The following is a 21053-nucleotide window of genomic DNA, read 5'->3' as shown; positions in this document are numbered from 1 at the left end:
GGTTGCGGTGACCAGTCACATTCAATTCTACGCATGCCGTCTACCCACAAGATAAGGTCGCAGTTGATCCAAGTCTATGGCAGTTCGCACGCTCTTCAACGGACATAAGCGTTGATCGTTGTAGCACAGAACCGCCGTATTTCTGACTGAGGCCCCTTTCACAAACAGCTTTGTAAACCATAACAAGTACACGTACACAAACCAGCCCGGCCTAAATCAATCCGAAGCCCAGTCATCCCAGGCACGTAATTGACCAGGGATAGATCCGGCGCTCAAACTCCTGTCTATTTTTGTGTAACGTACAAGTGTAGCGTCTACAGTATTTTCTGGCCGGTATCCTTTCCCGACCCACCCCTTCCCGCCCCTTCCGCAACCCAATACACAAAAAAACACTTCCGTACTCCCCATAAATGCTGCATAGTTAAGCCCAAAGCCAAACGCTCATTCGACCTTTTCTTGCTTATGTAACCATCAATCATGCCGCTCCTAAAGGAAGCAAGCAACGTAGCTAATTCGGCAGTAGTCGCGAGTGCGCCGGCCCAGTGTACGCATTTAACAGGCTATATCCACCTAAGTAAGCCCCGGACGCTATCTCCCCCCCGCGTCCCCGCTTTCCCACGCAACAGGCGAGTGCCGGATTTCACGTCCTCCGCCAAACAACACAAACCTTATTACCCTTAAAGAAGCATATGAGGCCGCTCTAGCCTATCCAGTTTTTAAAACCAGGTAGACGGGCTCCGAAAAGCAAGGCTGGGTGCTTCCGAATACGGAGCCCTGGCTTTGGGTCCTCATCCACAAATCTATTATTTCTCATCATCATCAACAACTGCGTATTTAATCCACTCCTGGGCGAAGGCCTCCCCAATGACCTCCACCTGTTTCTGTCCTGGGCTGCCCGAGTCCATTCTTTGCCTCCTAATTTTCACATTTCGTCTCTCCGTCGAGTTAATGGCCTTCCCCTTCTTTTAGACCCACCTCTGAATGTCCATTCTGTTATCCTTTTGTGCCACCGGCTGTAAGTTCGTCGCCGTAAATGGCACCCAAGTCCGTTTCTTTTTCTTAACCTGGACTATGATATCAACATTCCGAGTTTGCTCCCTAATCCAGGTAACTCGTTTTCTGGCCCTAAGCGTTACTGCTAATGTTATGCGCTCCACGGGACGTTGGGCCGATCTAAGTTTGTTTTATAACTGTTTAGTAAGGCACAGAGTTTCCGCTGCGTGTGTCATAACTGGCAGGACGCATTGGTTAAATACCTTTCTTTTGGGGGATAGAGGTATGTTACTTTTCATTATTTGCGAGTGCTTGCCGAATGGACCCAAACCCAGTCCTATTCTGCACCTGCTTTCTTTCTCGTGTTTTGGTTCAGCACTGTCCATCAGGTCAAGGTAGTTATGTTCTTTTCCTTGTTCCAGTGTTTCGTCCCCTATGCTGAAAAACGCGCGTTCAGCATGTTTATTTCACATCACTTTAGTTTTATTCATTCTTCTCCTTAGCCCCACAGCAAAGCTCTCTGATTGTAGTTCTCAACTATGTTTTGGAGTTGCTCTGCAGATTCACTGAGCAAGACTGTGGCGCCTGCAAACAATAAATGGCTCAAGTATCGGCCGTTTATTCGTTTTCTAGTCAAGCCTCCGGAATACACTCTCTAGACATGTTTTGAACAGTTTTGGTGCGTTGGTATCGCCTCGCCGCACTCCCTGTAGGATCGGTAATTTATCACTGACCTTTTGAAGGCTAAATCTGCGCGTGCATTCCTCATATATGTCGTCTAAGAGTCTTGGGTAGCCATTTTCTATCCCTACGTGTTTTAAGGTGTCCATCATTTAGGCGGTGCTTACTGAATCTAACGTTTTTTCATTGTCTCTGTATATATATCATGTAAATGGATTTGTTATACTCTTAGCATTTTTATATTACTTCGTTCATGACATTTACGTGCTTCATTGTAGAGTACCCTTTTGTAAAGCCAGCCTGTACCCAGGTTTGCTGGAAGTCTAGGCTGGTGGTTATGCGGCTGACTACTATCTTCGTAAAAATCTTGTATACAACCGCAGAAGACTGATGGGTCTACAGTTCTTAAGATCTTTGTTATCTCCCTTCTTGTGAATGGAAACATTGTTGGCGTTTTTCCAGGCTTTCGGTGCTTTAAAAATCCTTAAATGATATGAAAACACTTTAGCGAGCTTTTCTAATATTATTTCTCTACCCTCTTGTAGCCGTCTGCATCTTTCCCTCTCTTAGTGCCCAGAAGTGCCTTTTCAACTTCCTCTTTCGTTACTGATGCAACATCCCAAGCAAAGCTTGTAGGCTTGGTAGTTTCCCAAGGTCCAATGTCGCTGGCGTATAGCCTGGTGTAGAATCGCCCCGCGAGTTTTATTATCTCGCCCATATTGTGCGCAATAGTACCCTATTCACCTCTATGTGGGTACATTCTGTCTCTTCCAATAGCCAGCTTCCTCCTTTCTGCCCTCAAGCTTCCTCCTTTTTGCAACCTTTCCTCGAAGACAGCCTGGTTGTACGCACGAATGTCATGTGTTTTACGTGTGTTTATCGATTTGTACAGCTCTGCTAGTTGAGTTTGATCCACCGTACTCTACAATTTTATCTTCTGACGCTTCGAACTACGCTCCTTTGTTTGCTTAGATAGTTTTGCCGCTTGTTTCCTACATGCTGCTTCTTCATTAGCCACTGCTGACTGAGTTATTGCTCTTGTTCGGTTATCATTTAGGGTGTCCAGACTGTCCTTGTTCGGACCATCTAAAAGCGCTAATATGTTCTAAAGGGTTATCTTAAACTCCTGCCTTGTGTCTCTGACTCACTTGATTCTGGGTTTCTTACTTTATACGAGCTTCTTTCTTTACTTTTAATGTTCAGCCTTACTTTGCTCCTAACCATCCAATGATCACTCCACCGAATCTTGCTTAGTACTTCCACGTCTTGTACAATACCTCGGTTGCCACTCAAAATGGTCAATTTCTATTTTTGTCATCCCATCAGGACTTTTCCACTCCCATTTCCTACTGTTGCGTTTGCTGAAGTATGTGTTCACTAGTTAGAGGTTATTTCTCTCTGCAAATCCAACCAGTGTGTCACCTCGACAGTGTGTCACCTCGACCGGGACTATTCAAAATTTCCCACTGATTTTCTCCTACTCTTTTTGCACCTACTCTTGCGTTAAAGTCTCCCATTACAATTGTGAACTGCGCGGTTCCCTTATTCATTGCTGACTTGACGTCTTCGTAGAAACTATCTACGGCCTCGTCCTCGTAGCTAGGTGTTGGTGCATACACTGGTGTAACCTCTAACCTGTAGCGCTAGTTAAGCTTGATCCCTAGGACTCCGACCCTTTCGTTAATACTGAAAAACTCTTCCACGTTCCCTGTGGCTGAAAAATCCCACCCCATGTCCTTCGTTTTCGTGGGGTCCCCGATACTACAGAATATGCCAGTGAGTTAGTTTTATGAAGCCTTCACCTGTTCCTCTAACCTCACTTACCACATTAATATCCCACTCAATGTCTGAGACGTGCTCTTATGGTACGGCTAAGCTTCCCTCGCTAGAAAGGGTTGAGGCGTTGAACGTGGTCAAGTTCAAGTCTTTCTATTTCCTTCTACTCCCTTCTTTCTACTGCCTTCTATCCCCCACATATTTTATAAAATAATATTTATCCTTTACTACTACTCAACATGCGAAGCATTGAAATGGCAGTAGGACCGAGAGTAGACCAAAAAATTGTGGTACTGACTTACGTCACTTGCAGCCGGGGATCATCATCATCATCATCACCAGCCTGTCTACGCCCACTGCAGGGCAAAGGCCTCTCCCATTATTCTCCAATTACCTCGGTCCTGTGCCAACTGTGACCAATTTATCCCCGCAAACTTCTTGATCTCATCTGCCCATCTAACTTTCTGCCGCCCCCTGCAGCGCTTGCCTTCTCTAGGGATCCACTCTGTTACCCTTAATGACCAGCGGTTATCTTGCCTTCGCATTACATGCCCTGCCCAAGTCCATTTCTTCTTCTTAATTTCTACTAATATGTCTTTAACACCAGTTTGCTCCCTGACCCACTCCGCTCTCTTCTTGTCCCTTAATGTTACACCTATCATTTTCCGCTCCATTGCCCGCTGATTCGTTCTCAATTTAAGTTGAACCCTCTTAGTGAGCCTCCAAGTTTCTGCCCCGTAGGTGAGTACCGGTAAGATGCAGCTGTCATACATTTTCTTTTTCAACGACAATGGTAGGCTGCTATTCATTATCTGATAATGTCTGCCATATGCACCCCACCCCATTCTGATCCTTCTAATTATCTCTGCCTCATGGTTGGGATCTGGGGTCACAACTTGGCCTAAGTATATATATTCGCTTACCACTTCCACTGCCTCGCCATCTATCTCAAACTGCTGTGCTGTCCCGAGGTTATTGATCCTTACTTTAGTTTTCTGCATATTAATTTTCAGGCCCACGGTTCTACTTTGTTCGCCCAGTGCGGAAAGCATGCTTTGCAATTCGTCCCCCGAGTTACTTAGCAAGGCAACGTCATCAGCAAATCTGAGGTTACTGAGGTATTCTCCATTAACCCTTACTTCTACCTGTTCCCAATCCAACGTTCTGAATACTTCTTGTAAGCATGCTGTGAATAACATTGGAGAGATTGTGTCTCCTTGTCTGACACCCTTCCTTATAGGTATTTTACTGCTCTCCTTATGGAGGATGATGGTAGCTGTAGACCCATTATAGATATCCTCTAGTATTCTTACATATTGCTCATCTACCCCCTGGTTCCGTAATGCCTGAATGACTGCTAGGGTTTCGACCGAGTCAAATGCTTTCTCATAATCTATGAAGGCTATATATAGGGGTTCAGTATACTCAGCGCACTTCTCTATCACCTGATTGATCGTGTGAATATGGTCCATTGTTGAATAACCTTTACGGAACCCTGCTTGTTCTTTAGGTTGACTGAAATCTAAGGTTGCAGAGATTCGGTTAGCGATTACCTTGGTAAATACCTTGTAGACGACTGACAGTAAGCTGATCGGCCTGTAGTTTTTCAAGTCCTTCATGTCGCCTTTCTTATGGATTAGGATGATGTTCGCGTTCTTCCAAGATTCCGGTACCATTGCGGTCATTAGGTACCGGAATCTTGGAAGAATCGCTTCGCAGCCGGGGATGCGAAGATGTGAATACCTTGCAACCTGGAATAACGTGAGCTCCGGGGTCCTTCATTTATAGCAGGATGAACCGCTGACGGCGCGGAAGAGAAATCAACTTCGGGACGCGAAGTCGAGGCCAAGCCAGACGCAACACCCATTTGGGCGACGAAATCGCTGCGTAGCAGATTTTGCCTGACACCTTACGCGCACGTACTCGCGGAGACAAGGTGCAAAACTTCAACGCGCTGATGTTAGTAAGTACCGTCTACCTAAACAATAAGCATTTTTTTGGACAAAGGGATCATTCCTTTTGTTACGGGGAAAGATGCTTCGTTGCATAATCACGTCTTTCGTGACTGTAAAAAGAAAAACTGGAGTCCTTCCTCTTTGAAAGCAAGAACAAAAAATCTTGTGGAGTCATTACTTTTCCCACCGACCAGCTCTCTTACCATTGCAACGAGCACGTATTTCGACGCTCATTTTCCCGGAAGGTATCGTGAGCGGGCAGTGTTATATAGTTAGGTAAATCATTTTTAACATGCCCTTCTTCCACCGTACATTTAGGTTCAGAGCTGCGTTTTATTTGCGCACTATGGTCGATGCTGGACTTAATGGTAGGCAGGCATGACTTTGCCCTTGCGATTTGCCAAGCGAAGTCGCACGCATTGCATGTCACGTTCTGTGTACCTGTTAAGGTCGCCATAACTCAGTGCGCATTGTCAGGCCTAACGTAAATAAAGGTCTCACTGAAGAACATTTACAGCCCTTCCACTCCTTAGAAGAGGATGACTAGCGACGTTTTTGGTAGGAAAAAATATATGGGTTGTGCATGGCGACTCACTATATTTTTCCTATAAATCGGAACACGCCACTTAGAAAAAAATCTTAATTATGTCGCATATACAAGTACCTCCTTTTCGGAGAGTTTCGATAGTTCTGTAGCCACGCTACCTCGGTGCACGGTCGCGTTTGGAATCCGGTAACGTTTGAACTTCACCGTGCATTACTAATTGTAACAGATATTTAAACCCAACGTAAGGAGCCGTCTTAGCGGCAATTTCAGCATAATATTTTCCAGCTTTTTACAATATAGAGATGTGCAGAGCATTTTACTCCAGTTCTGAAGCGACCACGTGTGATGTTTGTCGGTACGCCACGACAGACTCACGCAATTTTCGTCATAACGCTGCGCGAACAGCCTGTCTGTAATGAAATCCTCGCCCCATACCGCGTAGTCCTCTTAGTGAAGAAGCAGAGAAGAGAAGGTCCCAGGGGCAGAGGTGAAATTGCGCTCTGTTCAGCCTCCTTTGAAGAAAACGAAGCCTTGTGTGCCACATCGTCTCAGCTCGGAGTTGTGTCTGCGTGCAGGCACGATCCTGCCGTTGGGGTAAAGGTAAACAGTTTCTCTCTTTATTAAGCAGCGGTAACGGCGAGAGAGGGGTACCCGACATCGCGTCCTCCTGTTCCTGTCCATGAGTCGAAGTTCTTGAGGGCTGAATTGTGTTCACGCTAAAAGGAAGTCGCTCACATCAAGCGGGTGGTTGGCGATAAAGGAACTTCGTGCAGTAACTTGGGGATATTGGGAATGGTCCTAAATGAACTATTTCAAATAATGACTCGTTAAAATTGCTCTGGCTTAGGTGATGGTGAAATTTTAAGAGCTGGAAACGGCTTCATATCCTTGCTGCAAGTACACTTACCGGCTGACATGTTGCTACAATTGCCAAACAAAATTACAGTAAACACTCGATATGAGGAAATCGTTTCAAATAAAATTCAGCTTTATTTGGAGCCGTGCACCGAGAGTAACTTGGTTTTCTGTGCACTCAAGTATTGAAACGAAGTATTGAGTATAACGAAGTCAGTTTGCTGTACTGGAAACTTTCTTATACGAAGTGTTTACTGTATATTGAGCCTCATATTTTGTGTAATTGAGATTTTTCTTCGCTTTATTGCTTGTTTCAAACATTACCTACGCTTTTGTCGCTGCATCGTTATTAACGACACCTCACTCTCTCTGACAAACCGTACACCGCCTTCAATCTTCATCCCGAGAGGGTGCCACCCAGAGGAACTGGTGCTTCGGGAGCACAGGTGGTGCCGCCGTATTTGTTGCAGTAACCGCTACAGATGCCCGCTTGATCACAATATTGTCCTTTACCTCGAAAGTCATTCTGAGCAACAGTGTCGGTCGGCGGCCCTCATTGGCCAGCTGGTCATAGTCCTTCTGGCGGAAGAATAATAATAAGATCTTATTCTGGTGGCATATAAAGTCTTTCTCTCTCAAATTGCCACTGTATTTTACGCCTAATTGGGCGCCTATTAGTCGTGCACGGGTTTAGGCGTGCACGAGTTCGGGGTGAAGGGGGATGGCAAGCACGCACAGCAGGGCTTAATGCCGCTACCGATGGCATACCCGTTCTGGTGACGAGAGATTTAAACATGGCAGCGTCATGGCTCAATGCACCCAGTCAGCGGTCCTCCGCAATCTAGCGGTTTGGGTCTGGGTTAGTGTTTTGCACAGAGAATGATATACATACGACTGGGCAGCTAAAGAGACGCCCAAGTGTGTGTCCACTAGTATAGAGCTCGAAGCTCTCGATGTGTTAACTCGCTATGTGATGGATGCATGTCGCTCGCTTCGAGGAAGAAGAGCGGAAACTTAAGGATGGTCAGCCCGAGCAGACGCGTGAATGAGCGGAGAAACCACGGAACGCTGCTGCCGCTGCCGGCTTTGCCGCCTAAATTCCAGCTGATCGCGTAGCTGTGAATCTCTCCCGGATGAACAGCAAGCGGCCTGCTTGGAACGCCGACGTGCGTCAATATCACTCGTTCAGCTTAAAGGGATTAAAGAGCGACATGTTAAACAGTATCTTTCACTTCTAAACACCCGCACATGACCGGTTGCCGGCTTAACGTGCACGGGTTGGGAGAGGAGGGTGGTAGGGGGCGGCAACGTGCAGCTATAGGTTTCCAACCGTTACTCATGACATATCCGTTATGTTGGTGTGAGGTGCAACGTGGCCGTCAAACATCTCAATGCGACCGGTCCGTTGTCATCTGTGGTAGAGTGCATGGGGTTGGTGTGTTACACAAACAGCAAGATTCCTATGACGCGGGAGAGGAAGAGACATCTTTACCTTTGTCCGCTATGATAAAGCTCGGGTCTTTTCTAAATTTCATTCAGGGAATTGGCTAAGAAGTATGCTCACTCGTAAATTACAAACAAACGTGTGTTGTTTTGTGCACTCCGTCGAGGACGTGTTCCTTTGCCAGTCATCCATCTTCACAGAGTGGAAGAGCAGTATATTTTTTTAGGGGTAGGGGGTAATATGAGGGGGTCATATAAAAATGCAGCACAACTTACACGAAAAGCGCAATGCAAAATGGTTTCAAAATTCAAACGCCCATTCGTCTAGCGGCAAAGGCAGTTCAAACGCAAAAATGTTAAGGTGTGGAATATTATCATTAGCAGTGTGGACTTTGATCGCTAAGTGCTGCCTTCCAAGATCAGCAACTCGGCATCATTAGCGCCACTTCCCAAAAGTGGCTAGTTAAGCGCGGGAGCGGCACTCACCGAGAGTCCAATCGTCATCATGAGCACTGCACACCCCTAATGGCCACTCGTGATCGTGCATGCCGCTCACCGAGTGTCCTCTCGGTAGCATGAGCGCCCCTCACCAAAAATGGCCACTGGTGAGTGTGAACGCTCCTAACAGCCTGTACACTCGGCAGCGTGAGCGCCGCTCACCATGAATAGCCACTCCTTATCGTGCACGCTGCTTACCGAGCATCTACTCGTAGCATGAGCGCCACTCACCAAAAACGGCCACTCGTAAGAGTGACCGTTGCTAACAGAGTGCTCACTCGGCAGCATGAGCGCCGCTCTCCCAGAGTGTCCACTCGCCATCATAATCACCACCACTACGAATTGCCACTCCTGATCGTGCAAACCGCTCACTGAGTATCCCCAAGGTAGTATGAGCGCTACTCACCAAAAATGGTCACTCGAGAGTGTGACCGCTGCTAACCGAGTGTGCACTCGGAAGCATGAGCGTCGCTCTCCCAGTGTGTGCACTCCCCATCCTGAGTACTCCTCACAGAAGTAGGTCACTCTCAAGCGTTCGCGTCACCCATTCAGTGCCTCTCCGCAGCATGAGCGCCGCTCACTACGTCCACTCGCATCACGAGCGCCTCTCACCGAGAAGATATATGAACAACATCCGGCGAGTCCAAAAATAGATACCCCGCGTGTTTACCTACGTATTTCTCTGGAAATTAGTTTGCAGTCAGGCGACTTGGTATAATACTTAGACCGGGGACTCCCAGTGTTCGCTAATTTCGCATTACAAGTAGTGATTTATCAGTCTCGCCCATGAAGGAACGTGCGCTTACTTTGTGTACACGCCGGTCTTATCATCATCATCATCATCATCATACTTAGGTCCACTACAGGACTAAGGCCTCTCCCATCGACCTCCAACGGCTCCTGTCCCGTTATGCTCCCGTCCATTCTTTGCCAACATTTCCTTATTTCGTCCCTCCATCTAGTTAATGGCCTTTCTCGGTATCCCCTCTGTTGAACTGGTGGTCCACCGGTTGTCATTTCATCTCACTACATGCCCTGCCCAAGTCCATTTAGTTTTCTTTATGTGCACTTTAACATCTACTCGAGTTTGCTTCTTGATCCAGGAAGTTCGTTTTCTGTCCATAAGTGTTACTCAGATCATTACTTGCCCCATGGCCCCTTAAGCCGGCCTACGTTTGCTTTTTAGTGGTTTACTACGGCGGCAAGTTTCCGCTCAGTATGTCATCACCCACAGGATGCATTGTGTTTATATTCCCTTTTGAGTGATAGATACCTATTCTGAACCGAATCTAGAACACGTGATTGGGGTCAACTCTGATAGCCGGTCCGAAATAGATACACGCTTCTACTTATATTAGCGTTTTATCCTGAAGAGCGCGCTCTTGGTACGTTTATTCATCATTCATATTGGGTTATCTTTGTTCCTGATTTCTGATTTTAGCTCCCCGAGCATATTTTTCAGGTGTTCCACAGACCCATTTAGCAAGACTATGTCTTCGGCACATCTGAAATTGCTCAGGTATTCCCCGTTTATCTGTAATTTTCTGTTTTCCCATACATGCTTCCTGAACGCGCCCTCCTGTCATGCCGTGTATAGTTTTGGCGCAATGGAATCGCCCTAACGTCATTTCGGATTGTGAACTGGTCGCTTTGCTTCTGAAGAAATATCCTGACAGCGCATAAGTGATAGATGTCTTATAACCGGCACTTTTGTCTTGCCACAACGGTGACCTTCATCCTGGCTCAAATTCCGTGGCGTTTCATTAACAGTTTGCGAACACTTTCTGGTTTTTTTACGCGCAGCTGCGCCAATTGGTCCACGCATGGCTTGTAGGGAGATGTGGTTGGTCGTGCAGTCGGATTAGAGAATTTCCATTTATTAGAGGGCAAATTCCCTTAGGGGCTCGGGTGGTTGCCGTCGTATTCTCCTATTTCGTATTTTCATGTCGTCGTATTCTCATGTAGTCACTTAGTAAAACACCGGAACACTCGTTTTCCAACACCTCGCGCTACAACGTAAGGCGTACGAAAACTGTATAATGAATAAAACCGGTTTAAAATAAACTAACGTGAGTTAAAGATCTATGTAGCTTTCCCTGTGCGCTTCAGCAATCGTCAGGCACAACCAGAAGCTGTTTATAGACGGCCTATAATTTTTGTTTCTCTAAAATACCCACCCGCTTTTGAGTCTAGACATGATCGGAGGTGCTCGATCGAAGCAAGAAAAACTAGAACGATCGCTGAGAAAGGAGCCGTCGTTGTGAACTGTGTTTCGTGCCCCGTGGCCTGCGCAGGCATACAGGTTATACACGTGACGGTGTACCGCCTGAACCCTTTAGTGATTAACGCGGATCTCGCGGCAGCACTGAGACCGAATGGAAATTTCCTCAATGTCAGCCAGCCGAGGTGGAAGAGCCTCAAGCATATCATGACCGGCATGCCAGCTGTAAAGGGGGAGATGGCCAAGGCCGTGTCCAGCTTCATGAAAATTCGAGGGTTCAAGTCGCAGTTCGACTACCGACGTGTGCGGCGGGTATGCGCCCGCTGTGGCCTGGCCGATCATCAAGTTAATGACTGAAAGACCCCCTGGTGCAGTCGCTGCTATGTGCACGGTCACGACGATGTCGACTGGACTGCCCAGTGTCGTGGATGCAAGGGCAACCATGCCACCGCCGACTGTCTGCGGCCCCGCTCCTGTGCGTACACTGCGAACAATTTTGCGAAGACGCCTCGCGCGCCCCCCATTCAGCAGGCTTTCCAGAGTACAAGCGACTTCCCCGAGCTACCCCGGGCCTCCTTCAGCCAGCCTGCCGAGGCGTCAAGCGAAGGTGCTGCTCTGGGCACCACCGCGATGATTAATACAGCACTCACTGCTTCTTTGACTGCCCTGCGCCCGTTCAGGTCTCTCCCTTGGGATGAGTTGAAGGACCACTGGCGCGTGCTTTTAGTTAAGGAGGGTCGTACGCACAAGGTGTGCATCATGGCCCCGCTAAATGACACGCTGAGGACACTTCGAATCGTAAGAGAGGGGGCACTTTGACCTTCGCGATGCGGGGCTATATCAGCCTGTTAAAAATACACTAGGAGTCCCTCTAACAGCAGTCATTGCAAGCGGCGAGCTGTGCTCAGACTTTGGGATGGCCTGTCTCGGATCCCACCGTACTCCGGCATATTACAGCTGACTCACTTGACGAGGTTGGATTAGCCACTGTTCCAGAAGTTACACTCGCTGATGGAGCGGTTAGCACTAGGGCTGCGATATAGCCGAAGTATTGGTGGGACATTTCGCCACCCATTTCTCGAGGGAGCATGTGTCTTGGGATGCAGAGGAATTTGAGGACAAGCTTAGCGCATTTTGTGGAAAGGGGGGGGGGGGCTGCTTTGTGTGCCAAATGACCTGATTGAGTTGCTGTGTGCCCTGTGGGGGCCGACGGACGGAGTGAGTATGTTAATAAATTGAACGGTGCATTGGTGCCTGGGCATGGCGGTATCCCCGCTGTATTTTAAAAGAAGTTTTTTCCGGCCATTTGTGGTGCACTCTTCGGCATAGTGAACGGCTTTCTTCAGCGTGAAGTAGGATCAGAATCTTTCCGTGAAGGCCATGTCATCTTGATCACAAAACCAGACAGGATCCTACGCAGCCGCAGGCGTATACCGATTACACTCCTTAATACTGACTACAAGAGTTTTGCATCCATTTTGGCCTGACGCGCTAGTACCGTTTTGCCCGATATTATCAGCCGAGCACCAAAGTGCAGCGTCTAGCTCGCATAATTTCGTCATCCTTGGCATTCACGGGCGATTTGTTTAGTTCCGCAACAAGGATAAGAGCTTCTGGGTGCTTCATCTGTCTCGATCAAGCGAAGGCTTTCGGCAGAGTGGAACACCGATACCTGCTAGGCGTTTTGCGTCAATATGGCTTTCCCCCAGACTGTAGCTATGCTCGAGCTGTTGTTCTCAGACGTGAGCGTTCGAATCCTCGTTAACGGGCTTTTAAGTAGTCCGTTCTCTGTCCCCCGTGGGATAAGGCAGGGCTGCCCCTTGTCGCCTTTCCTTTTTGTCAGTTGTCTCGCACCGCTCTTCCGCCGTATTGATGCAAGCACTGCCATTCGCGGATGTCCGTTGCCAGGCATAGGCCAAATTACAGTGTCCGCGTATGCGAACGATGTGTCCCTGTTCATTCAGGACGAGGACACTTATCAAGCGTTTATGCGGCTATTTCATAAGTATGGTGAACTGTCTGGAGCTCGACTGAAAAGAGGAAAACGTATGGCGGTGCGTTTTGGCATATTTGCGTCTGGTTTGGCGGGCGCCGTAGAATGGGTGACGGGTGTTCGAGTATTTAGTGTGGTGTTCCATTCCTCGGGTGAACAGGCACGTAGTACGTGGAAGCGCCTCCTCGAGATTGCGCAGCAGTGTCTTGCGTTTGAGAAAATTTCTGGCTTTCCCTCGCAGAGCGATGCTACATAATTAAGTCGTCCGTCTCGGCGGCGTCTTTTTATGCGGCACGCGCAGCAAAAAAAATCGCCGCGCCATTTCACCCGACAGCTCGCCACGAAGTTTGGGTAGTTGTTTATGGCAGGCAAAATATAAACAGTGTCGCGAGCGCTTCTGAGGCTGCCCAATTCAATGGGTGGTTTTATGTTGCCTTGCTTGCAAACGATGTATAGCGTGCTGGCGGTACGTGCACGGATCAACCTTGTAGACTCGAACAAGTACCGAGGGACGTCGCTGCAGCAGTACTTCCTGGGAACTTCCCGGTCATTATTTATGACGTACACATCGCCGGTCCTTCTGCCGAGAAGCTGCCGGCAATTCATGCGGACGTTATAAAAACGTTGTGAAATCTCCAGTCTTCCTTGCCAAGCCTATGTTCCGGGCAAAATACGGCAAGCGATGTGTGCGAAAAATTGGCAATAACCCAATTAGACAATCAACACAGAGGAAGATGACGCGGTGTCCGTTGACATCAGCAGTTGTAAGAATTATTCCGAAGCCCTCCACTATGGCGGCAGTCATCACCTGTTTAGCGTTGGCGCATTAAGCTGAGTATAAATCAACTCACGTGCACTCACGTTCCGGTGTCACACCGTACGCATTGGCTGACTTAAGCATAACCTGTTTGATTGTAGGGTTTAACGCGCCGACGCAACGCAGGCGATGAGGCGCGCCGTAGTGGAGGGCTCCGGATTAATTTTGACCATCTGGGGATCTTTAACGTGCGCCGAAATCTCGTACACACGGGCATTTTTGCTTTTCGCCTCCATCAGAAAAGCGACCGCCGCGGCCGGGAATCGAACCCGCGACCTCGTACTCAGCAGCGCAACGCCTTAGCCACTGAGCCACCGCGGCGGGTGACTTCCGCATAACCGCTGGGAAAGTAAACAGATAACACCGGGCCACAGTTCGGGCTCCTCTTTTGGTGACGCAGGTTCAATTCCCCTGGGAACTCAAACGTTTGTTTAAAAGCAGAGCTTTTTGGGCTTTTATTTCCGCCGAAGAGACGTGCCAAAAAAAATACAAAAAATACCGAGTGCACGCATGCGTGCGCCTCATGAGGAGCAGCCGGCGTCGGCCAGCGTGATTTTCGAGAAAACGTCCGCCCAGCGTTCTTTGTGTGATCTCTCACGTGCTGTTCTCCTCGCCAATTCACGTGCGTTCGTGACTGAATTGGGGAACACAGACCCTGAATTCGGGCTACAGACTGCGCGTTCTAGAAGCCGGTTGCCCCCGGTGGGAGTGCGTGCTAAAGCTGTCGACGCTGGGGGAGATGTGAAAGGGTGCGGGCAACGCAATCCGGGCCAGCCAGTCACGGAGAACTTTCAGCGGCAAGTTAGGAATTCATAGGATGTGCAACCGCCGGGTCTCTGACGTAGGTTTAGGGTTGCCCACTCGGCTGCTTCTCCATCCTTAAAACAGTAGTGCAAGCTGCGGCATTTTTTTATTTACTGCTTGAAGCGGCGTCCTTTTGTGTGTACCGCACAACAACAACGGTGGTTGTGCAAACGCTAGGCCAATTCAGGCTTAACCGTTATGCTAGAAACTTCGCAAGAATTCCTCAAGATGCAGAAGAAGTTATTTATAAAGTAATCTCATCTTCCAAATTTCGTGTCAAACTTATTTAAGTATAACTTTTCGTATCATCGTCCATTGTTTCATTTAAATATCCATCGTCAATCGGCAGCAGCTGCGGCGGCAAGATATAGCGTGCTCAAAAACGCATTCTTCGTACGTGCAAGTCCCACCTGCGCACCGCATGCTTTCATTGTATACTGGTTGTCTCCAGCCTGCGCACTTCATCTCTGCGGTCATCTGAAAAGATGCCACAGGCGGCCATCTGAAAAGAATCACGGCGATAGCGTGACGTAACGTGAGCCCTGCGCTGTCGTTGGACCATCATTGGCTGTTGTGGATATAAAATCAACGCAACGACGGACCACCGATCACTTGGCAGCAGCGGCCGCGGCAAGATAGAGCATGCTCAAAAAACGCATTCTTCTTATATGCAGGTGTGTTCATGTAACTGTTTTTTGCCCTCGAAATACATTTTTTGCTTCTCCTGCTGCTGCCGCTGCCACAGTGTATTATCTATAGTCTTGACTGAAGTGTGTTGACCAGGTCTAAAGACTGCACCGCTCTTTTCGATGAATTGAAGCGTGATTTCAGGGCCGAGCTTAAGGAGTTTAGGGACAGCTTTGATCATGATTTCCGAAAGTAAATGCATAAAATTAAGGCTAGCTTGACACTGATCAATATGGCAAATGCGGGGTTTGCTGCCGAGAATCAGCTCTTGAAGAAACGAACGCCAGGCTTGAGACAGTGTCGTGACCTGTCTCAACAGGTCAAGGAGCACGAGGTCAGGCTTGTTCGACTTGAGCAGTACTATCGTGTTGCTAACCTAGAGATTAAGGGAGTACCTTTCCGTAAGGAACGAGATCTTACGGAAGTAATAGCTATAATTGGTGAACCTACTGAAGACCCCGTAACACCGGCTGACATCGAAGTTGTCCGTGGAGTTCCCACAGCGGCTGACATAAAATTTGTCCATGGAGTTCCTACATTTAACAGCCCTGCTGTGAGGAACATCGTCGTGTAGTTTGACAGCCGCAGAAAGCGAGACCTGTTCCTTGAAAAGGCTCGCTCGGTCAGACTTGCGAGCAAGCGATATCGGTTTTGTTTCACAGGCCCCGGTATTAATTAATGAGCATTTGTGCGCACCCTTGAAACGCCTCCTATGTCAAGCAATCGCTCGTAAGCATGAAGTAACTTGGAAGTAGGTGCGGGTGCGTAATGGCAAGGTCTTTGCTCGGCACTCGGACGGGGCACTTGAATCAAGATTGTTCACAGTGAGGACATTACAGAATGTCTGCACATGGGCAGGTAATGCACGCCAAAGGCTGTTTTTGCATTCCCTCTCACTGTTTTCGAGCGACGCTAACTGCGCTCGCTGTAGTCTATTTTTCTTGGTGCAACTGAAAATTCGTTCTTATATCTTGCGTAGCCACATACACCTGCAACTCTGACGTTATCCTGTTTGGCTCTGTCCCTTTTAAGAATGAATCACTTGCGTTGTTACACACCTTCTATTACCTGTGTGTAATTTTCATTTCGCTGCCCTTCCCGCTAGTGCGTCTGTTCGTTCCCTCATCACTGCTGTAGATTTTTAATATCGGGTCATATCAAGTTACATTCGTTGCAGGGAGAAGGCCAGCAGTATTTCGTATGCTCATTCCAACATCCGATTAATGAGAAACAAGCACGATGAAATTCAAAGTATTTTAAGTAACCTTGCGATGTCAATAGCTTGTATTGTATTCAGCTGAAACGTGGTGTCACAACGAAGTCGACCTACTAACATTGCCATCGTACGCTTGTTGTTTCCTAAACAGGCCGTCCCGAGGAGGTGGTGTAGCCCCTAATGGAAACCATGTCACCTTTTTCAAATTTTTAAATACGTTTTAAACTACTGCTCACAAAATAAGTATATCTTACTGCTTGGCGGAGATTTCATTATTAATATTGGTGAAATTACCACCCATTTGGTGCAATTTACTGCGGCAATTCAATATAATAGATTCACAAACGTTATCACTTCTACAACGAGGGTTACCATTTATTCATCAACCACTATTGACTTTATTATTAACATTGATAGCACAGTGCCATTGTCAGGCGCAGTTTCTTCCTTTCTCAGCAATCATTGTCTCATATTCATAATATCGAAACTTGTCATTCTACACCAGCTCAAAATAGATGCGCAACGTTCCGGGCAATTACCGATACGAAACTAGAATCTTTCAGGCAAATGGTATATGAAACATTGTGGACACAATGTCTTAACTCTCTTTCAGTCTATGATGCTTACAATGGTTTTCTTGATTCGTTTAAGAAGGTTTACGATATTTGTTTTCCATTATCAACACGTAAACCACACAAAAACTTAAATTGCCATGGGTTTCCCTAGCCTTTGGAGATTGATTGAAAAAGAAAGAACCTCTGTACCATAGCTTTCTAATAAGCAGAGATCCCAGTGACTACGCTGTGTTTAAGAAGTTTAGGAATAAATTAAACAATAAATTTCGGAAGACGAAGCGTGACTGCTACTCGCAAAGTTTCACAGTAAATAGGAACGACTCTAAGCTAATTTGGCGTTCAATAAATGAGGTAACCAACAAAATAAACGTAAGAAGTGACATTGGAGAACTAATTATTGATGGGTCACCAACATCGGGCGTGCCATTGGCTGATTACTTTAATAAACTATTTACTGAAATTATAAGAACAAACTATAACAGGGATGTGTGTTCCAGGATTTCAAATAAAACAACGGACTCAGTATTCCTGAACCCCACAGATTCACAGGAAGTTTTCGCTGTTACCATGTAATCAAAAACAATTCCAGCACTGACGTTAAAGGCATTACAATTAAGCCCGTAAAATTTGTTGCTGACTTACTTTCATTACCACTTTGTCATGTCCTCAACCTTTCACTAGACTTAGCGGTCTTTCCTGTACGAATAGAACTAGCAAAAGTTCTAGTCCTTTTCAAGTCAGGCTCAAAAGAAGTCATGTGTAATTATCGCCCAATCTCTATTCTGCCTGTTTTTTCTAAAGTGTTCGAAAAAATCGTACTCCCACGTTTGCACAGATTCTTTGATGCGGATCAGCTAATTTCATAATCTCAATTCGGCTTCTGTAAAGGTTTCTCTACAGAATTGGCTTTATTATACCAAAAATAAACAATAGTACACAATATAAAAACCACGCTTTTAACATTAGGAGTCTTTGTGGACTTCAGTAAGGCTTTTGATTGTTTAAACCACAATAGTATCTTAGATAAATTAAGCCAGTATGGAGTGAGAGGCGCGACACTCCAAAAGTTCAGCTCATACCTTGAAGATTGTCAACAAATAGTGCATATCGATGATTGTTCTTCATCCAAACGTTACCTAAACAGTGGTGTTCCTCGGGGCAGTATATTATCACCTTTTCTTTTTAATGTTTACATTAATTACTTGGTAAAGATTTCTAAAGGAACACAATTTCTAATTTACGCTGACACTTCCCTATTGATCTCTGGTCCTACAACTACACAAACAATTCCGAAAGCAAATCATATCCTAAAATGCCTTTTAAATTGGTCTAACACGAACTATCTAAAAATAAATACCATTAAGTCGAAAGCTCTCCTTTTCCGATGAATAAATTGGCGCGTAGAAAGACATTTAGTTATAAACCTTAGTAATAATATTAACGATGTCGTTAGCCCCCATAAAACACTGGGCGTAATATTTGACGAGTACCCTAGATGGATTGAACACACTAATTGCGCAGCCATAAGTTTGTAAAAAGCTATAAAAGCCCTTTTTTGGTGTCATGGCATTCTTCCAGTTAACATAAAAAGGCAGATGTACGATTCATTATTTCTATCTCATATTACATATTGTCATCTTGTTTGGGGTACCGCATCACACACTAACGTGAATACAATTGTAAGCATGCAAAATAATGCGATTTGCATTGTTACGAGCGAACAGTACTGTGCTCATACTAAACCACTCTTCACTCGCTTCAAATGTCTACCCGTTCAAATGATGCTGCAGTACATTATTGTTTCATTGTTCACTTCTAAAACCTCACTCTACACTACTTTCCTAATCAAAATTTCAGCATTGCAAGAACTCATAGCGGCCGCTAATACTCAGAACACAGAAAAGTGGCTTCTTTCAGAACGCGCCCAAAGTACGGTCAACAAATGCTAAAATATATAACACCTTACACCCAGAACACTAATATAACTTTTTTTGATGGTCGCGAAAGAAATAAACTTGGTTTAATTACACAATTTTTAGCAGACTTTCTGAAGGGTAGAAGATAGCAGAGAGTTCTCGAGTGGCGTGCTACACTGTTCTACTTTCATTAGACCAAAATGACCTGTCGAATTTTTCTTTGAGTTCCATATATGTGCGTGCGTGTTGTTTTATTTTTTGCGTTGTTCACAGTGTTGTGTGAACGTCTGATTCTTCCGGGTTTATTTTTTTTATTATTTCGTACAAAACGTACCAAGCTTTTTTGTCATTTTCTTTCCAAAAGTAACTTGTAATAAATTGTCATTTTCCCAGCAGGTATGCATGCGGGCACCGGACTTTTGTGTACGTGACATACGCAAGTATACGTGTTTATGCCGGTGTATATATGATCACGGTTGTTCACATTTTTGCGCGCGTACATGTTCTTATACTATGTGAGTGTACTGTGGTGCTTTATTTACGTTTGTGCGTATGTAATTTTTTCCTGTTAAATTGTTGTTATTCTTGATCACACCCTTTTTCGGAACAATTATTTTTTCTTCTCTCCCTTTATTTCGCCATTCTTTTCGAACCTGGATAATATCCTGTATTCTGCCGCTGCTACCTTGTGTGTAGGGCCTCAGGCCTCGTCAAGCTGCTGAATGAGCAGCTTTTTGTTTGAGGTCCGTTTCTCCACAGAGGAAAATAAAAAAAAACCATTTGATTCTGATTTCTGATTTTGATTTTGTGGGCCTCGACATCTTTTGAGCTATTTTTATTGCAGTCGTAGCGGAAAGAATGCTGTAAAAATTCTGGATAAACTGAAGTCAAAAATTTTTAAAGAGAAGTATTTTTTGGCAACTCGCATTTGAAACACACGCAAAATGGTTAATTAAAAGTTGCTAAAGCTGGCACTTCATGCGCACCGCTCTTATGGGCTTCAAACGTGGTCACTTACAAAATACTTTTCATCCCAGCTTGCATTACCTATGCTTAAACAAGCACGTAACAGAGTACTGTAGGGCTCCCTTCAATTGTAAACACAGTGTTTTATGCATAACGAAACCTAGTAGCATACGGAGTGTTAATGGTGGCACAAAGCTGATTTTCATAAGTAAACCAAGATCTGTTTATCACATAAGAGTCTTTGATTCTGTTTTTGTGTTCCACGCTTTTTAAGACAACAAAACATAAGAGAAAAACACCGTCCGCCTTCATCCTCAACAGTTTAGGCTCCTCCAGAGACAAACTTTGAACTCCAACCTGCGTGAAAGGTACCTATATCAGCTTCCCGGCTGACACTGCACACGCCGGTCCTTTTATTCAAGAAACTAGAGTGCTCATAGACCCACACCACCTCTTGAATAAGAACAAATCTATGCTTATTGTGTATACCAGCTAGGAGCGAGTGGGACTGTTAAAGGGACCCTGGAACACTGCCGCGGAACGCTGTCACTCCATCCGTTGTACTTGGAAAGCACTGCGTTAGCTGCGGTCATGTCCAGCAAAGAGCGGCAGTTCTGGATTTGCCCCTCCCAACACATACGACTCACAGTTTCTTCCTTGCTTTTGTTGCGATTTTTGTACATGGCATGACGTCATTCAAACTTACAAAAAAACCTAAGCCTATATAAAAGCATAAAATATTTTTAGCAAGTTGCTACATAATCTGAATCACGTAGACCAGTGATATTTGGCAGAAGTTCAGTGCGTCCCCGTATACCAAGCACTTCACGCCTTTTTTGACTAGCTTCTGAAATTATTTTAGATTTTCGAGAAGAGCAAACTGTTGCAACATCCTTTTAAAACTGTATGTTCGACTTTCAGTGCGTTTTGGCTGATTTCGGTCGTGACAACAGCATGTTGTGTGTTTGCAGCACGCGGCTGACAACGATGGCGAACACCTGCGACACCTTAGGGGCGTCTGTCGTGTGGTACGATATTGTCAAAGGCGACATCTGAGAAGAGAGCGAGTGTGACACCGAGGAAGCTCAGTAGCGATGGCAGTGCATTTCC

This window comes from Haemaphysalis longicornis, unplaced genomic scaffold, assembly GCF_048455015.1.
Source record: "Haemaphysalis longicornis isolate Haplotype H1 unplaced genomic scaffold, Haemaphysalis longicornis Haplotype H1 scaffold_8, whole genome shotgun sequence".
NCBI lineage: Eukaryota > Metazoa > Arthropoda > Arachnida > Ixodida > Ixodidae > Haemaphysalis > Haemaphysalis longicornis.
This window is presented reverse-complemented; position numbering follows the sequence as displayed.